Source organism: Schistocerca serialis, chromosome 2, assembly GCF_023864345.2.
Source record: "Schistocerca serialis cubense isolate TAMUIC-IGC-003099 chromosome 2, iqSchSeri2.2, whole genome shotgun sequence".
Lineage (NCBI taxonomy): Eukaryota > Metazoa > Arthropoda > Insecta > Orthoptera > Acrididae > Schistocerca > Schistocerca serialis.
This window is the reverse complement of record NC_064639.1, coordinates 1122362255-1122378325: the sequence shown is the minus strand read 5'-3', so window position 1 is coordinate 1122378325 and position 16071 is coordinate 1122362255. Positions and strand designations below refer to the sequence as shown.

At 53.4% G+C, this 16071-nt stretch overlaps 50 non-coding genes across 50 annotated transcripts; 16 read left to right on the top strand and 34 right to left on the bottom strand.

The window, feature by feature from the left end:
• Nucleotides 1-7: 7 nt before the first annotated feature.
• On the bottom strand, nt 8-80 carry Trnav-aac (transfer RNA valine (anticodon AAC)). The gene has a single exon. It is a non-coding gene; the product is annotated as a tRNA-Val (tRNA).
• A 158-nt stretch (nt 81-238) lies between these two features.
• Nucleotides 239-311, bottom strand: Trnav-cac (transfer RNA valine (anticodon CAC)). The gene has a single exon. It is a non-coding gene; the product is annotated as a tRNA-Val (tRNA).
• A 402-nt stretch (nt 312-713) lies between these two features.
• Trnap-agg (transfer RNA proline (anticodon AGG)) lies at nt 714-785 on the top strand. Its single transcript has one exon. It is a non-coding gene; the product is annotated as a tRNA-Pro (tRNA).
• Nucleotides 786-979: 194 nt separating this feature from the next.
• On the bottom strand, nt 980-1052 carry Trnav-aac (transfer RNA valine (anticodon AAC)). The gene has a single exon. It is a non-coding gene; the product is annotated as a tRNA-Val (tRNA).
• Nucleotides 1053-1210: 158 nt separating this feature from the next.
• Nucleotides 1211-1283, bottom strand: Trnav-cac (transfer RNA valine (anticodon CAC)). Its single transcript has one exon. It is a non-coding gene; the product is annotated as a tRNA-Val (tRNA).
• Nucleotides 1284-1685: 402 nt separating this feature from the next.
• Nucleotides 1686-1757, top strand: Trnap-agg (transfer RNA proline (anticodon AGG)). Its single transcript has one exon. It is a non-coding gene; the product is annotated as a tRNA-Pro (tRNA).
• Nucleotides 1758-1951: 194 nt separating this feature from the next.
• Nucleotides 1952-2024, bottom strand: Trnav-aac (transfer RNA valine (anticodon AAC)). Its single transcript has one exon. It is a non-coding gene; the product is annotated as a tRNA-Val (tRNA).
• A 158-nt stretch (nt 2025-2182) lies between these two features.
• Trnav-cac (transfer RNA valine (anticodon CAC)) lies at nt 2183-2255 on the bottom strand. Its single transcript has one exon. It is a non-coding gene; the product is annotated as a tRNA-Val (tRNA).
• A 402-nt stretch (nt 2256-2657) lies between these two features.
• Nucleotides 2658-2729, top strand: Trnap-agg (transfer RNA proline (anticodon AGG)). The gene has a single exon. It is a non-coding gene; the product is annotated as a tRNA-Pro (tRNA).
• A 194-nt stretch (nt 2730-2923) lies between these two features.
• Nucleotides 2924-2996, bottom strand: Trnav-aac (transfer RNA valine (anticodon AAC)). The gene has a single exon. It is a non-coding gene; the product is annotated as a tRNA-Val (tRNA).
• Nucleotides 2997-3154: 158 nt separating this feature from the next.
• On the bottom strand, nt 3155-3227 carry Trnav-cac (transfer RNA valine (anticodon CAC)). Its single transcript has one exon. It is a non-coding gene; the product is annotated as a tRNA-Val (tRNA).
• Nucleotides 3228-3629: 402 nt separating this feature from the next.
• On the top strand, nt 3630-3701 carry Trnap-agg (transfer RNA proline (anticodon AGG)). Its single transcript has one exon. It is a non-coding gene; the product is annotated as a tRNA-Pro (tRNA).
• Nucleotides 3702-3895: 194 nt separating this feature from the next.
• Trnav-aac (transfer RNA valine (anticodon AAC)) lies at nt 3896-3968 on the bottom strand. The gene has a single exon. It is a non-coding gene; the product is annotated as a tRNA-Val (tRNA).
• A 158-nt stretch (nt 3969-4126) lies between these two features.
• Trnav-cac (transfer RNA valine (anticodon CAC)) lies at nt 4127-4199 on the bottom strand. Its single transcript has one exon. It is a non-coding gene; the product is annotated as a tRNA-Val (tRNA).
• A 402-nt stretch (nt 4200-4601) lies between these two features.
• Trnap-agg (transfer RNA proline (anticodon AGG)) lies at nt 4602-4673 on the top strand. Its single transcript has one exon. It is a non-coding gene; the product is annotated as a tRNA-Pro (tRNA).
• A 194-nt stretch (nt 4674-4867) lies between these two features.
• Trnav-aac (transfer RNA valine (anticodon AAC)) lies at nt 4868-4940 on the bottom strand. The gene has a single exon. It is a non-coding gene; the product is annotated as a tRNA-Val (tRNA).
• A 158-nt stretch (nt 4941-5098) lies between these two features.
• Trnav-cac (transfer RNA valine (anticodon CAC)) lies at nt 5099-5171 on the bottom strand. The gene has a single exon. It is a non-coding gene; the product is annotated as a tRNA-Val (tRNA).
• Nucleotides 5172-5573: 402 nt separating this feature from the next.
• Nucleotides 5574-5645, top strand: Trnap-agg (transfer RNA proline (anticodon AGG)). Its single transcript has one exon. It is a non-coding gene; the product is annotated as a tRNA-Pro (tRNA).
• A 194-nt stretch (nt 5646-5839) lies between these two features.
• Trnav-aac (transfer RNA valine (anticodon AAC)) lies at nt 5840-5912 on the bottom strand. The gene has a single exon. It is a non-coding gene; the product is annotated as a tRNA-Val (tRNA).
• Nucleotides 5913-6070: 158 nt separating this feature from the next.
• Nucleotides 6071-6143, bottom strand: Trnav-cac (transfer RNA valine (anticodon CAC)). The gene has a single exon. It is a non-coding gene; the product is annotated as a tRNA-Val (tRNA).
• A 402-nt stretch (nt 6144-6545) lies between these two features.
• Trnap-agg (transfer RNA proline (anticodon AGG)) lies at nt 6546-6617 on the top strand. Its single transcript has one exon. It is a non-coding gene; the product is annotated as a tRNA-Pro (tRNA).
• A 194-nt stretch (nt 6618-6811) lies between these two features.
• On the bottom strand, nt 6812-6884 carry Trnav-aac (transfer RNA valine (anticodon AAC)). Its single transcript has one exon. It is a non-coding gene; the product is annotated as a tRNA-Val (tRNA).
• A 158-nt stretch (nt 6885-7042) lies between these two features.
• Nucleotides 7043-7115, bottom strand: Trnav-cac (transfer RNA valine (anticodon CAC)). The gene has a single exon. It is a non-coding gene; the product is annotated as a tRNA-Val (tRNA).
• Nucleotides 7116-7517: 402 nt separating this feature from the next.
• Nucleotides 7518-7589, top strand: Trnap-agg (transfer RNA proline (anticodon AGG)). Its single transcript has one exon. It is a non-coding gene; the product is annotated as a tRNA-Pro (tRNA).
• A 194-nt stretch (nt 7590-7783) lies between these two features.
• Trnav-aac (transfer RNA valine (anticodon AAC)) lies at nt 7784-7856 on the bottom strand. Its single transcript has one exon. It is a non-coding gene; the product is annotated as a tRNA-Val (tRNA).
• Nucleotides 7857-8014: 158 nt separating this feature from the next.
• Nucleotides 8015-8087, bottom strand: Trnav-cac (transfer RNA valine (anticodon CAC)). The gene has a single exon. It is a non-coding gene; the product is annotated as a tRNA-Val (tRNA).
• Nucleotides 8088-8489: 402 nt separating this feature from the next.
• Nucleotides 8490-8561, top strand: Trnap-agg (transfer RNA proline (anticodon AGG)). The gene has a single exon. It is a non-coding gene; the product is annotated as a tRNA-Pro (tRNA).
• Nucleotides 8562-8755: 194 nt separating this feature from the next.
• On the bottom strand, nt 8756-8828 carry Trnav-aac (transfer RNA valine (anticodon AAC)). The gene has a single exon. It is a non-coding gene; the product is annotated as a tRNA-Val (tRNA).
• Nucleotides 8829-8986: 158 nt separating this feature from the next.
• Nucleotides 8987-9059, bottom strand: Trnav-cac (transfer RNA valine (anticodon CAC)). Its single transcript has one exon. It is a non-coding gene; the product is annotated as a tRNA-Val (tRNA).
• Nucleotides 9060-9461: 402 nt separating this feature from the next.
• Trnap-agg (transfer RNA proline (anticodon AGG)) lies at nt 9462-9533 on the top strand. The gene has a single exon. It is a non-coding gene; the product is annotated as a tRNA-Pro (tRNA).
• Nucleotides 9534-9727: 194 nt separating this feature from the next.
• Trnav-aac (transfer RNA valine (anticodon AAC)) lies at nt 9728-9800 on the bottom strand. Its single transcript has one exon. It is a non-coding gene; the product is annotated as a tRNA-Val (tRNA).
• Nucleotides 9801-9958: 158 nt separating this feature from the next.
• Trnav-cac (transfer RNA valine (anticodon CAC)) lies at nt 9959-10031 on the bottom strand. Its single transcript has one exon. It is a non-coding gene; the product is annotated as a tRNA-Val (tRNA).
• A 402-nt stretch (nt 10032-10433) lies between these two features.
• Nucleotides 10434-10505, top strand: Trnap-agg (transfer RNA proline (anticodon AGG)). Its single transcript has one exon. It is a non-coding gene; the product is annotated as a tRNA-Pro (tRNA).
• A 194-nt stretch (nt 10506-10699) lies between these two features.
• On the bottom strand, nt 10700-10772 carry Trnav-aac (transfer RNA valine (anticodon AAC)). The gene has a single exon. It is a non-coding gene; the product is annotated as a tRNA-Val (tRNA).
• A 158-nt stretch (nt 10773-10930) lies between these two features.
• On the bottom strand, nt 10931-11003 carry Trnav-cac (transfer RNA valine (anticodon CAC)). Its single transcript has one exon. It is a non-coding gene; the product is annotated as a tRNA-Val (tRNA).
• A 402-nt stretch (nt 11004-11405) lies between these two features.
• Nucleotides 11406-11477, top strand: Trnap-agg (transfer RNA proline (anticodon AGG)). Its single transcript has one exon. It is a non-coding gene; the product is annotated as a tRNA-Pro (tRNA).
• Nucleotides 11478-11671: 194 nt separating this feature from the next.
• Trnav-aac (transfer RNA valine (anticodon AAC)) lies at nt 11672-11744 on the bottom strand. Its single transcript has one exon. It is a non-coding gene; the product is annotated as a tRNA-Val (tRNA).
• Nucleotides 11745-11902: 158 nt separating this feature from the next.
• On the bottom strand, nt 11903-11975 carry Trnav-cac (transfer RNA valine (anticodon CAC)). The gene has a single exon. It is a non-coding gene; the product is annotated as a tRNA-Val (tRNA).
• Nucleotides 11976-12377: 402 nt separating this feature from the next.
• Nucleotides 12378-12449, top strand: Trnap-agg (transfer RNA proline (anticodon AGG)). Its single transcript has one exon. It is a non-coding gene; the product is annotated as a tRNA-Pro (tRNA).
• Nucleotides 12450-12643: 194 nt separating this feature from the next.
• On the bottom strand, nt 12644-12716 carry Trnav-aac (transfer RNA valine (anticodon AAC)). Its single transcript has one exon. It is a non-coding gene; the product is annotated as a tRNA-Val (tRNA).
• Nucleotides 12717-12874: 158 nt separating this feature from the next.
• Nucleotides 12875-12947, bottom strand: Trnav-cac (transfer RNA valine (anticodon CAC)). The gene has a single exon. It is a non-coding gene; the product is annotated as a tRNA-Val (tRNA).
• Nucleotides 12948-13349: 402 nt separating this feature from the next.
• On the top strand, nt 13350-13421 carry Trnap-agg (transfer RNA proline (anticodon AGG)). The gene has a single exon. It is a non-coding gene; the product is annotated as a tRNA-Pro (tRNA).
• A 194-nt stretch (nt 13422-13615) lies between these two features.
• Nucleotides 13616-13688, bottom strand: Trnav-aac (transfer RNA valine (anticodon AAC)). Its single transcript has one exon. It is a non-coding gene; the product is annotated as a tRNA-Val (tRNA).
• Nucleotides 13689-13846: 158 nt separating this feature from the next.
• On the bottom strand, nt 13847-13919 carry Trnav-cac (transfer RNA valine (anticodon CAC)). The gene has a single exon. It is a non-coding gene; the product is annotated as a tRNA-Val (tRNA).
• A 402-nt stretch (nt 13920-14321) lies between these two features.
• Nucleotides 14322-14393, top strand: Trnap-agg (transfer RNA proline (anticodon AGG)). Its single transcript has one exon. It is a non-coding gene; the product is annotated as a tRNA-Pro (tRNA).
• Nucleotides 14394-14587: 194 nt separating this feature from the next.
• Nucleotides 14588-14660, bottom strand: Trnav-aac (transfer RNA valine (anticodon AAC)). Its single transcript has one exon. It is a non-coding gene; the product is annotated as a tRNA-Val (tRNA).
• Nucleotides 14661-14818: 158 nt separating this feature from the next.
• On the bottom strand, nt 14819-14891 carry Trnav-cac (transfer RNA valine (anticodon CAC)). Its single transcript has one exon. It is a non-coding gene; the product is annotated as a tRNA-Val (tRNA).
• A 402-nt stretch (nt 14892-15293) lies between these two features.
• Nucleotides 15294-15365, top strand: Trnap-agg (transfer RNA proline (anticodon AGG)). The gene has a single exon. It is a non-coding gene; the product is annotated as a tRNA-Pro (tRNA).
• A 194-nt stretch (nt 15366-15559) lies between these two features.
• Nucleotides 15560-15632, bottom strand: Trnav-aac (transfer RNA valine (anticodon AAC)). The gene has a single exon. It is a non-coding gene; the product is annotated as a tRNA-Val (tRNA).
• A 158-nt stretch (nt 15633-15790) lies between these two features.
• Nucleotides 15791-15863, bottom strand: Trnav-cac (transfer RNA valine (anticodon CAC)). Its single transcript has one exon. It is a non-coding gene; the product is annotated as a tRNA-Val (tRNA).
• Nucleotides 15864-16071: the final 208 nt, after the last annotated feature.

Below are 16071 nucleotides of genomic sequence, written 5' to 3'. Positions count from 1 at the left end.
GAAAAAGGGTTTCCGCCCGGGATCGAACCGGGGACCTTCTGCGTGTTAGGCAGACGTGATAACCGCTACACCACGGAAACTGCTTGTGTGCACCTTACTTCACAGACAACTTGTAGTGATGTTGCCATCGTAACTAAAAAATTCAATAAATGTGGTACTTGCAAAACGAAGGGACATGCAGCAGATCCACACACGACGTGGCTCATTGGAGGACAATACGACATAGGCAGGAAAGTACTGTTCCCGCCCGGGATCGAACCGGGGACCTTCTGCGTGTGAAGCAGACGTGATAACCGCTACACTACGGAAACGACGGACACGAGGAGTCCATCCTTGTTCACTCGAACTTGCCTCAGACTTTCTCTCTTCCGCGAATGCACACACGACAGTTCTTTTGTCAGCCTGGAACCCATCACAGCCGAGGGCTCAAGAAGTCTTCGGGGTGCTCGAGAGGGTGTCTGCCGTAGCACCCCTAACGAGATAGCGGCGTTTCGCGCAGTCGTTATTGCAAGTCATATCAGCAAAAGCAATCACTTTCTCAGCAGCAGGCATTGCGAGCCCAGCGGCAGCTCTACATGAAGGTACCAATAGCCCAGGAAGGCCGCCGACCGCGGGAATTCGCGTCGCCGCCATCCCGCCAGCGTACACGAGACATCCAGGGCACCCTAGACGACATCGAGGGACTGGAATAATTGGCATTCGCCCTGTCACAGGGCTCGTTGGTCTAGGGGTATGATTCCTGCGTAGGGTGCAGGAGGTCCCGGGTTCAAATCCCGGACGAGCCCTAGCGTTTTGTGCTAACTGATCGCACGTCAGTGGCTGAGTCAGCGCAAAAAGCTCGCCGTCAATATCAAATGAATTTCTTATTCGATGTGAGCAATTGACACTCGGGTCCGACGCGTGAAGGCGATTACGAGGGTTTCGGGTACAGATGGTAGCAGATGCATGTTAGTACGTCTTGCTTAAAGTGATGAAAAAGTGTTTCCGCCCGGGATCGAACCGGGGACCTTCTGCGTGTTAGGCACACGTGATTACCGCTACACCACGGAAACTGCTTGTGTGCATCTTACTTCACAGACAACTTGTAGTGATGTTGCCATCGTAACTAAAAAATTCAATAAATGTGGTACTTGCAAAACGAAGGGACATGCAGCAGACCCACACACGACGTGGCTCATTGGAGGACAATACGACATAGGCAGGAAAATACTGTTCCCGACCGGGATCGAACCGGGGACCTTCTGCGTGTGAAGCAGACGTGATAACCGCTACACTACGGAAACGACGGACACGAGGAGTCCATCCTTGTTCACTCGAACTTGCCTCAGACTTTCTCTCGTCCGCGAATGCACACACGACAGTTCTTTTGTCAGCCTGGAACCCATCACAGCCGAGGGCTCAAGAAGTCTTCGGGGTGCTCGAGAGGGTGTCTGCCGTAGCACCCCTAACGAGATAGCGGCGTTTCGCGCAGTCGTTATTGCAAGTCATATCAGCAAAAGCAATCACTTTCTCAGCAGCAGGCATTGCGAGCCCAGCGGCAGCTCTACATGAAGGTACCAATAGCCCAGGAAGGCCGCCGACCGCGGGAATTCGCGTCGCCGCCATCCCGCCAGCGTACACGAGACATCCAGGGCACCCTAGACGACATCGAGGGACTGGAATAATTGGCATTCGCCCTGTCACAGGGCTCGTTGGTCTAGGGGTATGATTCCTGCTTAGGGTGCAGGAGGTCCCGGGTTCAAATCCCGGGCGAGCCCTAGCGTTTTGTGCACACTGATCGCACGTCAGTGGCTGAGTCAGCGCAAAAAGCTCGCCGTCAATATCAAATGAATTTCTTATTCGATGTGAGCAATTGACACTGGGGTCCGACGCGTGAAGGCGATTACGAGGGTTTCGGGTACAGATGGTAGCAGATGCATGTTAGTACGTCTTGCTTAAAGTGATGAAAAAGTGTTTCCGCCCGGGATCGAACCGGGGACCTTCTGCGTGTTAGGCACACGTGATTACCGCTACACCACGGAAACTGCTTGTGTGCATCTTACTTCACAGACAACTTGTAGTGATGTTGCCATCGTAACTAAAAAATTCAATAAATGTGGTACTTGCAAAACGAAGGGACATGCAGCAGACCCACACACGACGTGGCTCATTGGAGGACAATACGACATAGGCAGGAAAATACTGTTCCCGACCGGGATCGAACCGGGGACCTTCTGCGTGTGAAGCGGACGTGATAACCGCTACACTACGGAAACGACGGACACGAGGAGTCCATCCTTGTTCACTCGAACTTGCCTCAGACTTTCTCTCGTCCGCGAATGCACACACGACAGTTCTTTTGTCAGCCTGGAACCCATCACAGCCGAGGGCTCAAGAAGTCTTCGGGGTGCTCGAGAGGGTGTCTGCCGTAGCACCCCTAACGAGATAGCGGCGTTTCGCGCAGTCGTTATTGCAAGTCATATCAGCAAAAGCAATCACTTTCTCAGTAGCAGGCAGTGCGAGCCCAGCGGCAGCTCTACATGAAGGTACCAATAGCCCAGGAAGGCCGCCGACCGCGGGAATTCGCGCCGCCCCCATCCCGCCAGCGTACACGGGACTTCTAGGGCACCCTGGACGACATCGAGGGACTGGAATAATTGGCATTCGCTGTGTCACAGGGCTCGTTGGTCTAGGGGTATGATTCCTGCTTAGGGTGCAGGAGGTCCCGGGTTCAAATCCCGGACGAGCCCTAGCGTTTTGTGCACACTGATCGCACGTCAGTGGCTGAGTCAGCGCAAAAAGCTCGTCGTCAATATCAAATGAATTTCTTATTCGATGTGAGCAATTGACACTCGGGTCCGACGCGTGAAGGCGAATACGAGGGTTTCGGGTACAGATGGTAGCAGATGCATGTTAGTACGTCTTGCTTAAAGTGATGAAAAAGGGTTTCCGCCCGGGATCGAACCGGGGACCTTCTGCGTGTTAGGCAGACGTGATAACCGCTACACCACGGAAACTGCTTGTGTGCACCTTACTTCACAGACAACTTGTAGTGATGTTGCCATCGTAACTAAAAAATTCAATAAATGTGGTACTTGCAAAACGAAGGGACATGCAGCAGATCCACACACGACGTGGCTCATTGGAGGACAATACGACATAGGCAGGAAAGTACTGTTCCCGCCCGGGATCGAACCGGGGACCTTCTGCGTGTGAAGCAGACGTGATAACCGCTACACTACGGAAACGACGGACACGAGGAGTCCATCCTTGTTCACTCGAACTTGCCTCAGACTTTCTCTCTTCCGCGAATGCACACACGACAGTTCTTTTGTCAGCCTGGAACCCATCACAGCCGAGGGCTCAAGAAGTCTTCGGGGTGCTCGAGAGGGTGTCTGCCGTAGCACCCCTAACGAGATAGCGGCGTTTCGCGCAGTCGTTATTGCAAGTCATATCAGCAAAAGCAATCACTTTCTCAGCAGCAGGCATTGCGAGCCCAGCGGCAGCTCTACATGAAGGTACCAATAGCCCAGGAAGGCCGCCGACCGCGGGAATTCGCGTCGCCGCCATCCCGCCAGCGTACACGAGACATCCAGGGCACCCTAGACGACATCGAGGGACTGGAATAATTGGCATTCGCCCTGTCACAGGGCTCGTTGGTCTAGGGGTATGATTCCTGCGTAGGGTGCAGGAGGTCCCGGGTTCAAATCCCGGACGAGCCCTAGCGTTTTGTGCTAACTGATCGCACGTCAGTGGCTGAGTCAGCGCAAAAAGCTCGCCGTCAATATCAAATGAATTTCTTATTCGATGTGAGCAATTGACACTCGGGTCCGACGCGTGAAGGCGATTACGAGGGTTTCGGGTACAGATGGTAGCAGATGCATGTTAGTACGTCTTGCTTAAAGTGATGAAAAAGTGTTTCCGCCCGGGATCGAACCGGGGACCTTCTGCGTGTTAGGCACACGTGATTACCGCTACACCACGGAAACTGCTTGTGTGCATCTTACTTCACAGACAACTTGTAGTGATGTTGCCATCGTAACTAAAAAATTCAATAAATGTGGTACTTGCAAAACGAAGGGACATGCAGCAGACCCACACACGACGTGGCTCATTGGAGGACAATACGACATAGGCAGGAAAATACTGTTCCCGACCGGGATCGAACCGGGGACCTTCTGCGTGTGAAGCAGACGTGATAACCGCTACACTACGGAAACGACGGACACGAGGAGTCCATCCTTGTTCACTCGAACTTGCCTCAGACTTTCTCTCGTCCGCGAATGCACACACGACAGTTCTTTTGTCAGCCTGGAACCCATCACAGCCGAGGGCTCAAGAAGTCTTCGGGGTGCTCGAGAGGGTGTCTGCCGTAGCACCCCTAACGAGATAGCGGCGTTTCGCGCAGTCGTTATTGCAAGTCATATCAGCAAAAGCAATCACTTTCTCAGCAGCAGGCATTGCGAGCCCAGCGGCAGCTCTACATGAAGGTACCAATAGCCCAGGAAGGCCGCCGACCGCGGGAATTCGCGTCGCCGCCATCCCGCCAGCGTACACGAGACATCCAGGGCACCCTAGACGACATCGAGGGACTGGAATAATTGGCATTCGCCCTGTCACAGGGCTCGTTGGTCTAGGGGTATGATTCCTGCTTAGGGTGCAGGAGGTCCCGGGTTCAAATCCCGGGCGAGCCCTAGCGTTTTGTGCACACTGATCGCACGTCAGTGGCTGAGTCAGCGCAAAAAGCTCGCCGTCAATATCAAATGAATTTCTTATTCGATGTGAGCAATTGACACTGGGGTCCGACGCGTGAAGGCGATTACGAGGGTTTCGGGTACAGATGGTAGCAGATGCATGTTAGTACGTCTTGCTTAAAGTGATGAAAAAGTGTTTCCGCCCGGGATCGAACCGGGGACCTTCTGCGTGTTAGGCACACGTGATTACCGCTACACCACGGAAACTGCTTGTGTGCATCTTACTTCACAGACAACTTGTAGTGATGTTGCCATCGTAACTAAAAAATTCAATAAATGTGGTACTTGCAAAACGAAGGGACATGCAGCAGACCCACACACGACGTGGCTCATTGGAGGACAATACGACATAGGCAGGAAAATACTGTTCCCGACCGGGATCGAACCGGGGACCTTCTGCGTGTGAAGCAGACGTGATAACCGCTACACTACGGAAACGACGGACACGAGGAGTCCATCCTTGTTCACTCGAACTTGCCTCAGACTTTCTCTCGTCCGCGAATGCACACACGACAGTTCTTTTGTCAGCCTGGAACCCATCACAGCCGAGGGCTCAAGAAGTCTTCGGGGTGCTCGAGAGGGTGTCTGCCGTAGCACCCCTAACGAGATAGCGGCGTTTCGCGCAGTCGTTATTGCAAGTCATATCAGCAAAAGCAATCACTTTCTCAGTAGCAGGCAGTGCGAGCCCAGCGGCAGCTCTACATGAAGGTACCAATAGCCCAGGAAGGCCGCCGACCGCGGGAATTCGCGCCGCCCCCATCCCGCCAGCGTACACGGGACTTCTAGGGCACCCTGGACGACATCGAGGGACTGGAATAATTGGCATTTGCTGTGTCACAGGGCTCGTTGGTCTAGGGGTATGATTCCTGCTTAGGGTGCAGGAGGTCCCGGGTTCAAATCCCGGACGAGCCCTAGCGTTTTGTGCACACTGATCGCACGTCAGTGGCTGAGTCAGCGCAAAAAGCTCGTCGTCAATATCAAATGAATTTCTTATTCGATGTGAGCAATTGACACTCGGGTCCGACGCGTGAAGGCGAATACGAGGGTTTCGGGTACAGATGGTAGCAGATGCATGTTAGTACGTCTTGCTTAAAGTGATGAAAAAGGGTTTCCGCCCGGGATCGAACCGGGGACCTTCTGCGTGTTAGGCAGACGTGATAACCGCTACACCACGGAAACTGCTTGTGTGCACCTTACTTCACAGACAACTTGTAGTGATGTTGCCATCGTAACTAAAAAATTCAATAAATGTGGTACTTGCAAAACGAAGGGACATGCAGCAGATCCACACACGACGTGGCTCATTGGAGGACAATACGACATAGGCAGGAAAGTACTGTTCCCGCCCGGGATCGAACCGGGGACCTTCTGCGTGTGAAGCAGACGTGATAACCGCTACACTACGGAAACGACGGACACGAGGAGTCCATCCTTGTTCACTCGAACTTGCCTCAGACTTTCTCTCTTCCGCGAATGCACACACGACAGTTCTTTTGTCAGCCTGGAACCCATCACAGCCGAGGGCTCAAGAAGTCTTCGGGGTGCTCGAGAGGGTGTCTGCCGTAGCACCCCTAACGAGATAGCGGCGTTTCGCGCAGTCGTTATTGCAAGTCATATCAGCAAAAGCAATCACTTTCTCAGCAGCAGGCATTGCGAGCCCAGCGGCAGCTCTACATGAAGGTACCAATAGCCCAGGAAGGCCGCCGACCGCGGGAATTCGCGTCGCCGCCATCCCGCCAGCGTACACGAGACATCCAGGGCACCCTAGACGACATCGAGGGACTGGAATAATTGGCATTCGCCCTGTCACAGGGCTCGTTGGTCTAGGGGTATGATTCCTGCGTAGGGTGCAGGAGGTCCCGGGTTCAAATCCCGGACGAGCCCTAGCGTTTTGTGCTAACTGATCGCACGTCAGTGGCTGAGTCAGCGCAAAAAGCTCGCCGTCAATATCAAATGAATTTCTTATTCGATGTGAGCAATTGACACTCGGGTCCGACGCGTGAAGGCGATTACGAGGGTTTCGGGTACAGATGGTAGCAGATGCATGTTAGTACGTCTTGCTTAAAGTGATGAAAAAGTGTTTCCGCCCGGGATCGAACCGGGGACCTTCTGCGTGTTAGGCACACGTGATTACCGCTACACCACGGAAACTGCTTGTGTGCATCTTACTTCACAGACAACTTGTAGTGATGTTGCCATCGTAACTAAAAAATTCAATAAATGTGGTACTTGCAAAACGAAGGGACATGCAGCAGACCCACACACGACGTGGCTCATTGGAGGACAATACGACATAGGCAGGAAAATACTGTTCCCGACCGGGATCGAACCGGGGACCTTCTGCGTGTGAAGCAGACGTGATAACCGCTACACTACGGAAACGACGGACACGAGGAGTCCATCCTTGTTCACTCGAACTTGCCTCAGACTTTCTCTCGTCCGCGAATGCACACACGACAGTTCTTTTGTCAGCCTGGAACCCATCACAGCCGAGGGCTCAAGAAGTCTTCGGGGTGCTCGAGAGGGTGTCTGCCGTAGCACCCCTAACGAGATAGCGGCGTTTCGCGCAGTCGTTATTGCAAGTCATATCAGCAAAAGCAATCACTTTCTCAGCAGCAGGCATTGCGAGCCCAGCGGCAGCTCTACATGAAGGTACCAATAGCCCAGGAAGGCCGCCGACCGCGGGAATTCGCGTCGCCGCCATCCCGCCAGCGTACACGAGACATCCAGGGCACCCTAGACGACATCGAGGGACTGGAATAATTGGCATTCGCCCTGTCACAGGGCTCGTTGGTCTAGGGGTATGATTCCTGCTTAGGGTGCAGGAGGTCCCGGGTTCAAATCCCGGGCGAGCCCTAGCGTTTTGTGCACACTGATCGCACGTCAGTGGCTGAGTCAGCGCAAAAAGCTCGCCGTCAATATCAAATGAATTTCTTATTCGATGTGAGCAATTGACACTGGGGTCCGACGCGTGAAGGCGATTACGAGGGTTTCGGGTACAGATGGTAGCAGATGCATGTTAGTACGTCTTGCTTAAAGTGATGAAAAAGTGTTTCCGCCCGGGATCGAACCGGGGACCTTCTGCGTGTTAGGCACACGTGATTACCGCTACACCACGGAAACTGCTTGTGTGCATCTTACTTCACAGACAACTTGTAGTGATGTTGCCATCGTAACTAAAAAATTCAATAAATGTGGTACTTGCAAAACGAAGGGACATGCAGCAGACCCACACACGACGTGGCTCATTGGAGGACAATACGACATAGGCAGGAAAATACTGTTCCCGACCGGGATCGAACCGGGGACCTTCTGCGTGTGAAGCAGACGTGATAACCGCTACACTACGGAAACGACGGACACGAGGAGTCCATCCTTGTTCACTCGAACTTGCCTCAGACTTTCTCTCGTCCGCGAATGCACACACGACAGTTCTTTTGTCAGCCTGGAACCCATCACAGCCGAGGGCTCAAGAAGTCTTCGGGGTGCTCGAGAGGGTGTCTGCCGTAGCACCCCTAACGAGATAGCGGCGTTTCGCGCAGTCGTTATTGCAAGTCATATCAGCAAAAGCAATCACTTTCTCAGTAGCAGGCAGTGCGAGCCCAGCGGCAGCTCTACATGAAGGTACCAATAGCCCAGGAAGGCCGCCGACCGCGGGAATTCGCGCCGCCCCCATCCCGCCAGCGTACACGGGACTTCTAGGGCACCCTGGACGACATCGAGGGACTGGAATAATTGGCATTCGCTGTGTCACAGGGCTCGTTGGTCTAGGGGTATGATTCCTGCTTAGGGTGCAGGAGGTCCCGGGTTCAAATCCCGGACGAGCCCTAGCGTTTTGTGCACACTGATCGCACGTCAGTGGCTGAGTCAGCGCAAAAAGCTCGTCGTCAATATCAAATGAATTTCTTATTCGATGTGAGCAATTGACACTCGGGTCCGACGCGTGAAGGCGAATACGAGGGTTTCGGGTACAGATGGTAGCAGATGCATGTTAGTACGTCTTGCTTAAAGTGATGAAAAAGGGTTTCCGCCCGGGATCGAACCGGGGACCTTCTGCGTGTTAGGCAGACGTGATAACCGCTACACCACGGAAACTGCTTGTGTGCACCTTACTTCACAGACAACTTGTAGTGATGTTGCCATCGTAACTAAAAAATTCAATAAATGTGGTACTTGCAAAACGAAGGGACATGCAGCAGATCCACACACGACGTGGCTCATTGGAGGACAATACGACATAGGCAGGAAAGTACTGTTCCCGCCCGGGATCGAACCGGGGACCTTCTGCGTGTGAAGCAGACGTGATAACCGCTACACTACGGAAACGACGGACACGAGGAGTCCATCCTTGTTCACTCGAACTTGCCTCAGACTTTCTCTCTTCCGCGAATGCACACACGACAGTTCTTTTGTCAGCCTGGAACCCATCACAGCCGAGGGCTCAAGAAGTCTTCGGGGTGCTCGAGAGGGTGTCTGCCGTAGCACCCCTAACGAGATAGCGGCGTTTCGCGCAGTCGTTATTGCAAGTCATATCAGCAAAAGCAATCACTTTCTCAGCAGCAGGCATTGCGAGCCCAGCGGCAGCTCTACATGAAGGTACCAATAGCCCAGGAAGGCCGCCGACCGCGGGAATTCGCGTCGCCGCCATCCCGCCAGCGTACACGAGACATCCAGGGCACCCTAGACGACATCGAGGGACTGGAATAATTGGCATTCGCCCTGTCACAGGGCTCGTTGGTCTAGGGGTATGATTCCTGCGTAGGGTGCAGGAGGTCCCGGGTTCAAATCCCGGACGAGCCCTAGCGTTTTGTGCTAACTGATCGCACGTCAGTGGCTGAGTCAGCGCAAAAAGCTCGCCGTCAATATCAAATGAATTTCTTATTCGATGTGAGCAATTGACACTCGGGTCCGACGCGTGAAGGCGATTACGAGGGTTTCGGGTACAGATGGTAGCAGATGCATGTTAGTACGTCTTGCTTAAAGTGATGAAAAAGTGTTTCCGCCCGGGATCGAACCGGGGACCTTCTGCGTGTTAGGCACACGTGATTACCGCTACACCACGGAAACTGCTTGTGTGCATCTTACTTCACAGACAACTTGTAGTGATGTTGCCATCGTAACTAAAAAATTCAATAAATGTGGTACTTGCAAAACGAAGGGACATGCAGCAGACCCACACACGACGTGGCTCATTGGAGGACAATACGACATAGGCAGGAAAATACTGTTCCCGACCGGGATCGAACCGGGGACCTTCTGCGTGTGAAGCAGACGTGATAACCGCTACACTACGGAAACGACGGACACGAGGAGTCCATCCTTGTTCACTCGAACTTCCCTCAGACTTTCTCTCGTCCGCGAATGCACACACGACAGTTCTTTTGTCAGCCTGGAACCCATCACAGCCGAGGGCTCAAGAAGTCTTCGGGGTGCTCGAGAGGGTGTCTGCCGTAGCACCCCTAACGAGATAGCGGCGTTTCGCGCAGTCGTTATTGCAAGTCATATCAGCAAAAGCAATCACTTTCTCAGCAGCAGGCATTGCGAGCCCAGCGGCAGCTCTACATGAAGGTACCAATAGCCCAGGAAGGCCGCCGACCGCGGGAATTCGCGTCGCCGCCATCCCGCCAGCGTACACGAGACATCCAGGGCACCCTAGACGACATCGAGGGACTGGAATAATTGGCATTCGCCCTGTCACAGGGCTCGTTGGTCTAGGGGTATGATTCCTGCTTAGGGTGCAGGAGGTCCCGGGTTCAAATCCCGGGCGAGCCCTAGCGTTTTGTGCACACTGATCGCACGTCAGTGGCTGAGTCAGCGCAAAAAGCTCGCCGTCAATATCAAATGAATTTCTTATTCGATGTGAGCAATTGACACTGGGGTCCGACGCGTGAAGGCGATTACGAGGGTTTCGGGTACAGATGGTAGCAGATGCATGTTAGTACGTCTTGCTTAAAGTGATGAAAAAGTGTTTCCGCCCGGGATCGAACCGGGGACCTTCTGCGTGTTAGGCACACGTGATTACCGCTACACCACGGAAACTGCTTGTGTGCATCTTACTTCACAGACAACTTGTAGTGATGTTGCCATCGTAACTAAAAAATTCAATAAATGTGGTACTTGCAAAACGAAGGGACATGCAGCAGACCCACACACGACGTGGCTCATTGGAGGACAATACGACATAGGCAGGAAAATACTGTTCCCGACCGGGATCGAACCGGGGACCTTCTGCGTGTGAAGCAGACGTGATAACCGCTACACTACGGAAACGACGGACACGAGGAGTCCATCCTTGTTCACTCGAACTTGCCTCAGACTTTCTCTCGTCCGCGAATGCACACACGACAGTTCTTTTGTCAGCCTGGAACCCATCACAGCCGAGGGCTCAAGAAGTCTTCGGGGTGCTCGAGAGGGTGTCTGCCGTAGCACCCCTAACGAGATAGCGGCGTTTCGCGCAGTCGTTATTGCAAGTCATATCAGCAAAAGCAATCACTTTCTCAGTAGCAGGCAGTGCGAGCCCAGCGGCAGCTCTACATGAAGGTACCAATAGCCCAGGAAGGCCGCCGACCGCGGGAATTCGCGCCGCCCCCATCCCGCCAGCGTACACGGGACTTCTAGGGCACCCTGGACGACATCGAGGGACTGGAATAATTGGCATTCGCTGTGTCACAGGGCTCGTTGGTCTAGGGGTATGATTCCTGCTTAGGGTGCAGGAGGTCCCGGGTTCAAATCCCGGACGAGCCCTAGCGTTTTGTGCACACTGATCGCACGTCAGTGGCTGAGTCAGCGCAAAAAGCTCGTCGTCAATATCAAATGAATTTCTTATTCGATGTGAGCAATTGACACTCGGGTCCGACGCGTGAAGGCGAATACGAGGGTTTCGGGTACAGATGGTAGCAGATGCATGTTAGTACGTCTTGCTTAAAGTGATGAAAAAGGGTTTCCGCCCGGGATCGAACCGGGGACCTTCTGCGTGTTAGGCAGACGTGATAACCGCTACACCACGGAAACTGCTTGTGTGCACCTTACTTCACAGACAACTTGTAGTGATGTTGCCATCGTAACTAAAAAATTCAATAAATGTGGTACTTGCAAAACGAAGGGACATGCAGCAGATCCACACACGACGTGGCTCATTGGAGGACAATACGACATAGGCAGGAAAGTACTGTTCCCGCCCGGGATCGAACCGGGGACCTTCTGCGTGTGAAGCAGACGTGATAACCGCTACACTACGGAAACGACGGACACGAGGAGTCCATCCTTGTTCACTCGAACTTGCCTCAGACTTTCTCTCTTCCGCGAATGCACACACGACAGTTCTTTTGTCAGCCTGGAACCCATCACAGCCGAGGGCTCAAGAAGTCTTCGGGGTGCTCGAGAGGGTGTCTGCCGTAGCACCCCTAACGAGATAGCGGCGTTTCGCGCAGTCGTTATTGCAAGTCATATCAGCAAAAGCAATCACTTTCTCAGCAGCAGGCATTGCGAGCCCAGCGGCAGCTCTACATGAAGGTACCAATAGCCCAGGAAGGCCGCCGACCGCGGGAATTCGCGTCGCCGCCATCCCGCCAGCGTACACGAGACATCCAGGGCACCCTAGACGACATCGAGGGACTGGAATAATTGGCATTCGCCCTGTCACAGGGCTCGTTGGTCTAGGGGTATGATTCCTGCGTAGGGTGCAGGAGGTCCCGGGTTCAAATCCCGGACGAGCCCTAGCGTTTTGTGCTAACTGATCGCACGTCAGTGGCTGAGTCAGCGCAAAAAGCTCGCCGTCAATATCAAATGAATTTCTTATTCGATGTGAGCAATTGACACTCGGGTCCGACGCGTGAAGGCGATTACGAGGGTTTCGGGTACAGATGGTAGCAGATGCATGTTAGTACGTCTTGCTTAAAGTGATGAAAAAGTGTTTCCGCCCGGGATCGAACCGGGGACCTTCTGCGTGTTAGGCACACGTGATTACCGCTACACCACGGAAACTGCTTGTGTGCATCTTACTTCACAGACAACTTGTAGTGATGTTGCCATCGTAACTAAAAAATTCAATAAATGTGGTACTTGCAAAACGAAGGGACATGCAGCAGACCCACACACGACGTGGCTCATTGGAGGACAATACGACATAGGCAGGAAAATACTGTTCCCGACCGGGATCGAACCGGGGACCTTCTGCGTGTGAAGCAGACGTGATAACCGCTACACTACGGAAACGACGGACACGAGGAGTCCATCCTTGTTCACTCGAACTTGCCTCAGACTTTCTCTCGTCCGCGAATGCACACACGACAGTTCTTTTGTCAGCCTGGAACCCATCACAGCCGAGGGCTCAAGAAGTCTTCGGGGTGCTCGAGAGGGTGTCTGCCGTAGCACCCCTAACGAGATAGCGGCGTTTCGCGCAGTCGTTATTGCAAGTCATATCAGCAAAAGCAATCACTTTCTCAGCAGCAGGCATTGCGAGCCCAGCGGCAGCTCTACATGAAGGTACCAATAGCCCAGGAAGGCCGCCGACCGCGGGAATTCGCGTCGCCGCCATCCCGCCAGCGTACACGAGACATCCAGGGCACCCTAGACGACATCGAGGGACTGGAATAATTGGCATTCGCCCTGTCACAGGGCTCGTTGGTCTAGGGGTATGATTCCTGCTTAGGGTGCAGGAGGTCCCGGGTTCAAATCCCGGGCGAGCCCTAGCGTTTTGTGCACACTGATCGCACGTCAGTGGCTGAGTCAGCGCAAAAAGCTCGCCGTCAATATCAAATGAATTTCTTATTCGATGTGAGCAATTGACACTGGGGTCCGACGCGTGAAGGCGATTACGAGGGTTTCGGGTACAGATGGTAGCAGATGCATGTTAGTACGTCTTGCTTAAAGTGATGAAAAAGTGTTTCCGCCCGGGATCGAACCGGGGACCTTCTGCGTGTTAGGCACACGTGATTACCGCTACACCACGGAAACTGCTTGTGTGCATCTTACTTCACAGACAACTTGTAGTGATGTTGCCATCGTAACTAAAAAATTCAATAAATGTGGTACTTGCAAAACGAAGGGACATGCAGCAGACCCACACACGACGTGGCTCATTGGAGGACAATACGACATAGGCAGGAAAATACTGTTCCCGACCGGGATCGAACCGGGGACCTTCTGCGTGTGAAGCAGACGTGATAACCGCTACACTACGGAAACGACGGACACGAGGAGTCCATCCTTGTTCACTCGAACTTGCCTCAGACTTTCTCTCGTCCGCGAATGCACACACGACAGTTCTTTTGTCAGCCTGGAACCCATCACAGCCGAGGGCTCAAGAAGTCTTCGGGGTGCTCGAGAGGGTGTCTGCCGTAGCACCCCTAACGAGATAGCGGCGTTTCGCGCAGTCGTTATTGCAAGTCATATCAGCAAAAGCAATCACTTTCTCAGTAGCAGGCAGTGCGAGCCCAGCGGCAGCTCTACATGAAGGTACCAATAGCCCAGGAAGGCCGCCGACCGCGGGAATTCGCGCCGCCCCCATCCCGCCAGCGTACACGGGACTTCTAGGGCACCCTGGACGACATCGAGGGACTGGAATAATTGGCATTCGCTGTGTCACAGGGCTCGTTGGTCTAGGGGTATGATTCCTGCTTAGGGTGCAGGAGGTCCCGGGTTCAAATCCCGGACGAGCCCTAGCGTTTTGTGCACACTGATCGCACGTCAGTGGCTGAGTCAGCGCAAAAAGCTCGTCGTCAATATCAAATGAATTTCTTATTCGATGTGAGCAATTGACACTCGGGTCCGACGCGTGAAGGCGAATACGAGGGTTTCGGGTACAGATGGTAGCAGATGCATGTTAGTACGTCTTGCTTAAAGTGATGAAAAAGGGTTTCCGCCCGGGATCGAACCGGGGACCTTCTGCGTGTTAGGCAGACGTGATAACCGCTACACCACGGAAACTGCTTGTGTGCACCTTACTTCACAGACAACTTGTAGTGATGTTGCCATCGTAACTAAAAAATTCAATAAATGTGGTACTTGCAAAACGAAGGGACATGCAGCAGATCCACACACGACGTGGCTCATTGGAGGACAATACGACATAGGCAGGAAAGTACTGTTCCCGCCCGGGATCGAACCGGGGACCTTCTGCGTGTGAAGCAGACGTGATAACCGCTACACTACGGAAACGACGGACACGAGGAGTCCATCCTTGTTCACTCGAACTTGCCTCAGACTTTCTCTCTTCCGCGAATGCACACACGACAGTTCTTTTGTCAGCCTGGAACCCATCACAGCCGAGGGCTCAAGAAGTCTTCGGGGTGCTCGAGAGGGTGTCTGCCGTAGCACCCCTAACGAGATAGCGGCGTTTCGCGCAGTCGTTATTGCAAGTCATATCAGCAAAAGCAATCACTTTCTCAGCAGCAGGCATTGCGAGCCCAGCGGCAGCTCTACATGAAGGTACCAATAGCCCAGGAAGGCCGCCGACCGCGGGAATTCGCGTCGCCGCCATCCCGCCAGCGTACACGAGACATCCAGGGCACCCTAGACGACATCGAGGGACTGGAATAATTGGCATTCGCCCTGTCACAGGGCTCGTTGGTCTAGGGGTATGATTCCTGCGTAGGGTGCAGGAGGTCCCGGGTTCAAATCCCGGACGAGCCCTAGCGTTTTGTGCTAACTGATCGCACGTCAGTGGCTGAGTCAGCGCAAAAAGCTCGCCGTCAATATCAAATGAATTTCTTATTCGATGTGAGCAATTGACACTCGGGTCCGACGCGTGAAGGCGATTACGAGGGTTTCGGGTACAGATGGTAGCAGATGCATGTTAGTACGTCTTGCTTAAAGTGATGAAAAAGTGTTTCCGCCCGGGATCGAACCGGGGACCTTCTGCGTGTTAGGCACACGTGATTACCGCTACACCACGGAAACTGCTTGTGTGCATCTTACTTCACAGACAACTTGTAGTGATGTTGCCATCGTAACTAAAAAATTCAATAAATGTGGTACTTGCAAAACGAAGGGACATGCAGCAGACCCACACACGACGTGGCTCATTGGAGGACAATACGACATAGGCAGGAAAATACTGTTCCCGACCGGGATCGAACCGGGGACCTTCTGCGTGTGAAGCAGACGTGATAACCGCTACACTACGGAAACGACGGACACGAGGAGTCCATCCTTGTTCACTCGAACTTGCCTCAGACTTTCTCTCGTCCGCGAATGCACACACGACAGTTCTTTTGTCAGCCTGGAACCCATCACAGCCGAGGGCTCAAGAAGTCTTCGGGGTGCTCGAGAGGGTGTCTGCCGTAGCACCCCTAACGAGATAGCGGCGTTTCGCGCAGTCGTTATTGCAAGTCATATC